At 35.9% G+C, this 9758-nt stretch overlaps 1 long non-coding RNA gene across 18 annotated transcripts in view; it reads right to left on the bottom strand.

Annotated features, from left to right (window-relative positions):
• LOC109448664 (uncharacterized) overlaps positions 1–9745 on the bottom strand; it is a 96008-nt gene extending 86263 nt beyond the window's left edge. For 7 of the 18 annotated variants that reach the window (XR_012495014.2, XR_016020690.1, XR_012495016.2 and 4 more), the window contains exons 1-4: positions 9646–9745; positions 6466–9020; positions 5593–5649; positions 530–658 (exon numbers count right to left, since the gene is read on the bottom strand). This is a non-coding gene — a long non-coding RNA (uncharacterized LOC109448664). Of the gene's footprint in view, positions 1–529; positions 659–5592; positions 5650–6465; positions 9021–9070; positions 9486–9564 lie in introns of those variants that run through there. The other 11 variants (XR_012495015.2, XR_012495011.2, XR_012495010.2 and 8 more) reach the window with 7 other exon arrangements.
• Between the last annotated feature and the right edge of the window lie 13 nt (positions 9746–9758).

The following is a 9758-nucleotide window of genomic DNA, read 5'->3' as shown; positions in this document are numbered from 1 at the left end:
ATATTATAAAACAGTGGAGGCTAAATGTATAAATTTGTGGAAAACCATGTTTTCTAACACTTAAATAGTCATTTATTAATAACTAAACATTGTTTCAAAGAGGAAAGTCCTATTATTAGTAAAAATAATAATTCAACTAATTAATGGGCTTTACAGACTGGACATTGTACATGATACATTTAAAGATCTTTTGAGTCTCATACTTGTGAAGAAAATATGTGGGAATTTTCTGTCTATCTTATACTGTTTCTTTTATAAATTTTAAGCTAAAAATTCTGGCTTCCAGAAGTGAAAATTTTAAATTACATGATTGTACATGTCTACTCACTGACCATATTCTTTCTCTAAATTTAACTATCATGTTTCACCTTTGCTACCTGTATAATTTTATCATAGATCTCCTTTGTTTAGTAAGTATATAAAATAATACACTAAACACATGCCTACGACTTTTCTTTTAATTATTAAGAGAAAACTAATTTATCTTTTCAGGAGTTAAATTCATACAAATTTAATTTACAGCACTCACCATTGCTCATGCTCTCTGATATCTTGCCAGTATCCAAAATGTTATATCTCATTTCCATCATAAATCCATAAAAAATTGCTTCTCCATAGCAAATATTGAATTATTTTCCACCTAAATATTTCATTGCTTCTAAAAATAAAAAATATTTTAAAAACATATGTAAAATTATTTAAAATTATATACAAAGGGTGCCAAAAAATGTATATACATTTTTAAAAAGGAAAAACAAAACTATTAAAATTGTAATACTCAATATATATCAATAACAAATATATACCAATAACAAGTCACATTTGGTTTCTGCAATTATAAGAGGTGATCAAAGTGGTTACCATCAGCATCCAGACACTTCGTCCAGATACTTCTGATTACGGCAAACTACTGCTTGAACAACGTTGACCCAAGTGTCCACTAGTATGAATTTTTTTAGTACCCTCACTATATATATATATATGTATTTGTACACATACACATACACACACACACACACACACACACACACACACACACACACGTGCAGTCTGACAATTAAGTTTGCGAACTTGTTGCAACAATGTTGCTAACCGTTTTTGATATCAGAGGGATTATTCATTATGAATTTGTACCTACCCGACAAACAGTTAACCAAGTTTACTATTTGGAATTGCTGGAAAGGGTCAGTGAAAAAGTTAGACAACCTGAGCTTTTCGCCAACAATTCATGGCTCTTGTATCACGACAATGCACCGGCTCACATGGCACTGTCTGTGCGGGAGTTTTTAGCTAGTAAACAAATAACTGTATTGAAACACCCTCCCCACTCACCTGATCTGGACCCCAATGACTTCTTTCTTTACAAGGTAAAGGAAATATTGAAAGGAACACATTTTGATGACATTCAGGACATAAAGCGTAATACGATGACAGCTCTGATGACCATTCCAGATAAAGAGTTCCAAAATTGCTTTGAAGGGTGGACTAGGTGCTGGCATCAGTGCATAGCTTCCCAAGGGGAGTCCTTCAAAGGTGACCATAGTGACATTCAGCAATGACATATGTAGCACTTTTTCTAAGATGAGTTCGAGAACTTAATTGTCCAACCTCATCTGTGTGTGTGTGTGTGTGTGTGTGTGTGTGTGTGTGTGTATCTAGAGTTTCACATACCCAATTGTTGTATTTATCAAACCTATGAATGAATAAGTATTTGTTTTTAGTGATTTTAATTTCTAAGAGACATCACCTATATATAATCTCAACATACATAGCAAATAAAATATCATATAATTGAGATCTTTGAAATAAATCTTTCTATTACTTACTTGCAAATCTGTTCAGAATACTTTATTAAATGTCAGCTATGAAACTATATTAAAAATATAGACAAACAATATTGTAAATTTCATTTAACTTCCCCAAATTCTTACAGTCAGGTATTTTGCTCTCTGCTATGGCATACAACTGTATTTTTCCTAAGCAATCAAAAGTAGGCTGGAAGACTCTTTGCTCATCAGTTATAAATAATGGTCCAAATGTACTATAAGTAGAAAAATGCTGAAAGGAGATATATGTATATTTAATATGATTATTACTTTATAACCATAAGACTCTACCTTAGCACAGGCCAGGAATACTTATTTACTTCGACTGCAATTAGACGATACATTATGATGGTTACTTTGTGGCAATCGACATACATTTATAAAATGATGGTCTGAATTTAATTCTTATTTTTACTTCATCAGACTCATGTGTTTTCATGTGTTATATGGAAAAACTTCCCATAAGATTCTGCAATCTTACAATAAAAATTGTTTAAAGATAACATTCCATTATCAATTTATCACATATCAATAAATGTTTATTGGGTGTGTATTATGTGTCAGGCACTATGCTAAATGCTGGAAATATATAAATGATTAACACTTGAGCACTAGATAAGACATGGAGAGTGCCCTTGAGAGGCTTGGAGTATTATAAAAGAGACAATAAATGTACACATTACATAAAAGATTGTTAAGGAATAGGGTTTTTAAAAGGTGCTGTGAACACCTAAGAGAAACACATAATCCAAACTGGGAGAGGAGGATGGTTACAGAAGCCTTTTTGGAGGAGACATTGATAAATAAGCCTACTGGCTTGCTTGCTGTATGGCCTAGTGATTAGGAGCATCAGCTCAGCTGGCACCACCTGTTCCTAGCTGTATGAGATTGGGCAAGTTACTTTATCATTCTAAGTTTGCTTCCTTGTTTATAAAATAGATATACTGTAATAGTATTTTACCACGTAAGGCCATTAAGAAGACCAACAAAGATAATACGTGAAACAAAATATTTTATGGTTATAACATAACAATCACATTAAAATGCTAGTATTCCAGATATTATAATGAATATCTCTCTCTGTCTCTCTGTCTCTCTCTCTCTCTCTCTCTCACACACACACACACACACACACTCACACACACACACAGACACCACTCAGTATACAACCTGGTGATTTCTGGATTTCTTGGATTACATATACATGTCCTATACAACTATAAAAGGAAAAAGCTACTTCATCCCACCAACCCTGACCCCCTCCCTCCCATCGTCTCTTACCAGCCAGGCTTCCCAATTCCCCAAAAAGTCTTCTTGACTTCCTGTCATTACTAGACATACCTGTGCTATGTCCACTCTTTAAATGTGAGCCTGACCACTGAGGCATCTCTGGACTATCTGTCTACCATAACTCTCCTCATCCCCCTCTGACCCCACATCCAACAGAGGATGGATCTCTTGCCCTTCACCCTCATAAGGACACTCTCAAGGTCACTCTCCATGTCTTATCTAGTGCTTAAGTGTTAATCATTTTTGTATTTCCAGCACTTGGCATAATGCCTGACACATAATAGACACCCAATAAACATTTACTGATATGTGATAAATTGATAATGGGATGTTATTTTTAAACAATTTTTATTGTAAGACTGTAGAATCTTATGGGAAGTTATGAAAACACATGAGACTGATGAAATAAAAACAAGGTTTAAGTTCAGAACATCATTTTATAATCATAAATTTCTTTCTATCAGATTCTCTACAGCAAAATAATTTGAAATCCATAATTACAAAAATGATATATCAATTTGTGGCGGAAAGCTTCAGTTGCCTCATATTTCCACTAACATATATTAAGTAGTTTATATATGAACTAAAAGATGTTTACGAGGTGTGATCAAACAATATGGTGAACGTTTAAATTTTTTAAAAATGTATTACAGTAAAAGACACATTGCCATTAATTACCCTCAAAATACTCCCTCTTGCTTCACACACACTTAACCCCTCCTTCTTGCCACTTTCTGAAGCAGTTCTGGAAGTCCTCTTTCATGAGTGTCTTCAGTTGCACTGGCGTGGCTGCCTCGATGTCCTGAATCATTTTGACTTTGGGGAAAAGCCAGAAGTTACACAGTGCTAGATCTGGTGAATAAGGTGGATGAGGACACACCGTAATGTTTTTATTTGAGAGAAATTGCTGTACCAGAAGTGATATGTGACATGGAGCCTTGTCATAATGGAGGATGATTTACAGCACACTTTAAAACATACCTTCTCTTAACCGTAACTCACACATGACTGACTGCACCGAATAAGTTGAAACTTGTCACATACTGTTACTGAGGGTCGACAAGCAGCTTCCCGTATTGAAGATCCCTGCCTTTCTGAAGTAGGAATATTTTTCCTGTGAGTCCCCAAATGATGCTGGATCTGCTAGCAGTTTCTAGGTGTGGGCTGGGGTCTTGTCTCGTGAAGCCGAAGAATGGACACACAGACCAGGGAGAGGCAAAAAGTTGTAAGGAAGATAGTGTATTACAGGCAGGAGAAGAGGTTGCTGCTCCCGAGTGGGAGGGGGTCCCAAGTGGGGGTGCCCAGTGACTGAGGCAAAAGCTCTTACTTTTATACCTTCCCTTGCCTGTATGGGAAAGGGGATTGGAGCCTTCTAATTCAATTCATTTATCATGTTTGTCCTGTTTGCCCATCCTGAAGGGATTAACAACTAACCCATTCCTACCAGATCTACTCCTTTGTCCAGGCAAAAGGGATTTGAGATTATTTATTAACCTCAAGGTGTATTCTCGTGTCCCTGTCCTGGAGTGAAGGAGACATTCCAGGACCTAGAGTTTCAGAATATAGCTGTTTTTTTTGTTTATTCCACCAGGGACCCCCCTGTCTACCTAGCCACATGCTAACTATCCTGTCTCATTTCCATTGGATGGCACTAGGCAGCAGCATTCAGCATATTCTCTGATCACAATGGGAAAGGCTCCGTGTCACACGTGTCATCACTGCTTGTATGGCAGTTTCTTCAAATAAAACCATCACGGTGCATCCTCCTCCACCTTATTCACTGGATCTGGCACCGTGTGACTTCTGGCTCTTCCCCAGTCAAAATGACCATAAAAGGTAAACATTTTGAATTGATTCAAGACATTGAGGCAACTAAGACATTACAACTAAAGACACTCACGAAAAGACTTCTAGAACTGCTTCAGAAAGTGGCAAGAATGATGGGATAAGTGTGTTTGAAGCAAGGGGGAGCATTCTGAGGGGGATTAATGGCAATGTGTCTTTTACTGTAATAAATTTATTTAAATATTCACCATATTTTTATTTTTAAATTTATTTAAACATTCATCGTATGTTACACAAACAACAACCCTAAAACCAACTGCTGATTATCCAAATGTGAATTTACTAGGTCATAGATTAAAAATGTGAATTTAAGGGTTAGCTTTCACCTAACCCGTTTCTTGACCCCGAAACAAAAGTTCATTTGAAACCTTAGACTTCTGGAGGCAGTGAGTCCTCAGCAAACTTTTAAACTTAAATTGTTCCTCCTCCTTATAACTTTTCCACAACAAACACTTCCTTCATCATAACTACTTCTTCAATGTGGTAGCAAATAAAATTCCCCAACAATAGGAAATATAGTAACGTGTAAACTGAGCTGATCACATATGGGAGAGAAGCAATAATTCTCTCTCACAATTTTTAAGTTATGGTAACATAAGGATAATAATTAACAACAGTAAATAAAACTAACCTTAGGAGGCAGATCCTTGAAAAATGCTTCCATTAAACAGCATTGAGAAGGCAGTGGCTGTAAATAACAAGTTTAGGTCTTAAAATCATTTATAATAAATTTCTCTTCAACAACAGAAAAAATGTAGATGATTGGAAGAACAACATTCTCCAAGCAAGCTATGAAATATGAAACTCCATTTAGCCAAATATGAATTTGATATAAAAAACTGAGAACTAGTTCCTTTCAATTACACGTTGCCACTAGAACTCAATATCATCACAAAAATATTAGTTATTATAATTATAATGTTTTTACCCTCGTGACATTAAATTACATAAAATTGTGCTTGGTCAAGTCATAACAATAGTTCAGAAAAGAAATTTAGCATTTCTGATTCTTTTTGCAGGCCCGATATCACTTGAGCCTGGATAAATAAACTGCCGATTTATCTAATTTAGCAGGCTTTATGGGTTACAAATCCATTCAAGAGACTGTCCCTTAGAGGCATTAATCAGATCTATTGCCAAAGAAGTCTACACAATTAAGAAGCATTGCCATAGTTTAACTGACAAGGCTCTTCCTAGTTGTACTTCTAGATGGAAATGTACCAAAAAGTTAACAGTGGGGTATATCTCTGGGTGGACAGAATTATGAATAATTTTACTTTAAATCAAGAAACCAAACATAAAAGATTAAAGGCATTCACATTTCACACTATTTCTTAATGAGCAAGAAGAGAAACCAAATTTGGTACTGAATTTTCTCACAAAAATCCAGAACACATTTTAATGTCTATTAAGTATGAAGAATGCAATGGACATACCATATAATTAACTATCAAATATAAAAAACAAATCTTATTCATTTTGGTAATACTATAGCAAATCTTACCTCCAGTCTCCACACCAAAATCAAATCCATGGCATTTTGAAGATGTTAAATGGTTGTCAGTTACAAAATCTTGAAATTCAGAATACCAAAAAATAAACCAGAAAAACCTCCCTAACTTCTATGGTGCTCAAGGTGTTAGTTAAAATAAGAAGCAAGCATGGATTTCACATTTTTTTTGAAACAGGTTATTACTGCTAATATGGTTATTCTTATAGTCACATATCAAAACTTTCAGTTGACATGGCTGCCTTTTTTAATATAACAATATTGAATATTTTGATATATTAATAAGTGATGATGTGGCAGTAATTTTGACATATTACTGCCTCAATATTATACACCTTGAGATTGAGTTCTTGAGATTGAGTTTGAACCTTTATACAGTAAGGTGGAACAGCACTGAATTAAAAATCCAAGAAAAAAAATACCATAAAAAAGAAGAGTCCTATTTATTTAAGCTCCAAAGAAGCTTTAGAAAGGGGAGGAGGAGCTAGTTATTCTGTCTAGTTGATTTTATTCAGTGTGCCAACTGAATCTGGTAAAGGGGTTATAAGAAGGGAAAGAAGGTAACACAGCAGTGCGATGTTGTTCTGAGGACAGAAAGCAGCATGTAACTGCACATTGACAGTAGTACAGAGTTAGCAGATGAGTAGGAAGTGGCATTTGAGATGTAGGCTGAGATGCAGTAGGAAAGAGTCTTGGTGGTAAAGATGAATAGCTTAAATATAATGCAAAATACAGTAAGGGCCCTGTGAAGCAAGTCCAGAAGCCCAAGATAATGAATGGCTACAGTACAGCTTTTCAAACTAACGGGTTGATATTTCGATAAGGAGTTTTTAAAGGGGAGGTTATAAAAATCACAAGAGAAAACATTCAAAATTTAGTTGCTTTTTTTTTTCTTTTAGAAATACAAACATAAGAGGGATTTAGAGACACCAGAGTTGTTTGTTGTTTGTTTCTGGTGTTTTCATAATTTGAATAAATAGGAGGAGGAAAACAAAATGAAGTAAATTCAAGGTTGGGCACTTAAGAAATAGTCGTGTGACAAAATCCAAAGAGAAGAAAGATGGCAATTAGGGTAGGTGAGTAGGATCTTAAAAATTATATGGGATAAGAAATTCTTGGCAACTTGTCAGTTTTAAAAAGTGTTTAGAAAGACACAGTAAAAAGAAAATAAAGAGAAATAACAAAATAAATAATAAAGACAATGATTTATTATATCCTATAAGTTTCAGAAAGAATAACATAATATAGTGACAGGAATGAATCATTTAATGTGCTAAAACAATTTTCCTAACTACAAGTAAATCTCTTAGAATTATTTTTGGTCAAATGCAAGTCTAGTGTATTTAAACAGCTGACTCTTGTTTTTTCAGAAATAAGTTATATTTCAACCGGAGAAATCTTACTAAACATTCTGAAGAATTCAGCTATTCATCACTAACCCTTAATAATTAAAATAAATTTAATAATGAAGGCTATTGTGTACTGCACTTTTAAATTTATTCCTTGCCCAGTGTTACTTGAATGTTTAATGACTTGTATTAGACCTTAAGGCTGAGAAGCTGACATCTTAGCAAATTCACTACTTTTACCACTAGGTGGCGAAAAAAAACAAGTATCTGTTATCAAAGCTAGTACAAGGTCCCAAGCACTTGAACAACTAGAATTTCCACCAGGTGTCAACCAAGAGGGAAAAAAGGAAACTATTTTCCCCCGCTGAAATACGCAAATTCAGTTCTAAGCCTAACCATCTCAACTCTATCAGAGATAAACGGCCTGACATTAACTGTACAAATAGTTTACATATTTATACCCCCACATAATGTTGTTGAGTCCAATATATTGCCAACTAAAATCCAACTAAATAAAATTTTGTTTCCTCCAAATAAGAAAACAGCAAGCTCAATGAATTTAGTTTATTGTGAATCATAGGGTCAAGTTATCCAAATATATGCACAAGAGTCTAAAACGTTTTAGACGTGAACAGCCCAAACTCTTCCAAAGCATATTCGGTTATGTATAGATAGCTCCAGATTCGCATATTATTTTTCTGTTTCTTATAGGCAGCTGATTGTAAAGAATCTAGGTAAATTTATGTTGTTATGCTTTTAATCCCAGTGTGATTTTATAAAAAGCATTGCCATTTGTTACCAAAATAGTCACAATAAAGAGACAAATGTTATGTCTTTAAGATGTACCGAGTATTACGTTGAGAAAGTCCAAGGCTGAAAATTAAAGCTTTACAGAATTAAGTCCTACTTATATTCCAAATCGTTTTTTAAATACCAATTTCTAACAAAGACTTTCCGATCTTGTTGTAAACATTATGTCTGCTAAAACACTATGTCATGCTACCTTTCATGAGGTGGTACTTTTTTAAGGCCGAACTCTATTCTTAATCCTCAGGACACAGGAGTTATAATCATGTCATACCCTGCAACTCCAGCTGTAGGTGGAGTCTTAAAAAAACTTTTCTTCCTTCGAGGAAGTGGTCAAGCCTTTCTTCACCCTGGTGTCATCATGCAAACAACTTGGTTGTTTTTCACTGCTATCTAATTAAGAGATGGAAGAGAAAGAAATTGAGGAAAAAGCAAAAACCTACTGATTAAATTATACTTGCTTCTCTTCCTTGCTCCTTACAGTATTCTCCTTTAAGGTTCCTTTGGCCTCGACTGAGTTCATTTCCACCCTGCCTACAAAGCAGTGGCTTTTCAAAGAAGAAAATCTAAGCCAGGAATGCTCTTGTCTAAGAATATTATTCCTTGTCTGGTTTTATTACGTTTTCTTTTGAAATTCGTTAGATTATGCTCTGCAACCAGCCGCTTGCCCAACCGGTTTCTCCCCTTCCCCCATCGCTCTTCAATCATCACTTTTTCCTACTCCCAGCCAGGCGGTAGTCAAAACCCTGCCGTGCCTGTAACGCGTGCTTCGGGCTGGTCACTCAGCAGTTCATCCTTACTTGGCTTTACCAACAACTCCCCACCCAACCCTTCTTCCCTAGTGACCCCCTCTGCCATTATCTTTAAATAGAGTGTGCTCAGTAAGGGGCTCCAGATAGCACTTCGAGGGTTTACGGTAGCCTGCCTGCCTGCCTACCAATAGGAGCCCGCAATGAAGGGAAGTCAGGTTCAGCCTCCCAGCAGCCCCAATGTCTTCTTCCCCAAGCTGTACACCTACTGTACGAGCAGTCGAGCAAGCGAACGAACGAGCGAACTAGCGAGCGAGGCGCGGGAGGGGGCGCACAAGGAGGGCGGGCAACAGCCGCGGCGTGCGCATGCGCACCGGGGTTG

This window comes from Rhinolophus sinicus, chromosome 3 (assembly GCF_057876585.1).
Source record: "Rhinolophus sinicus isolate RSI-liver-muscle chromosome 3, RSI-T2T, whole genome shotgun sequence".
NCBI lineage: Eukaryota > Metazoa > Chordata > Mammalia > Chiroptera > Rhinolophidae > Rhinolophus > Rhinolophus sinicus.
The sequence above is the reverse complement of the archived record's forward strand: the minus strand, read 5'-3'. Positions and strand labels throughout refer to the sequence as shown.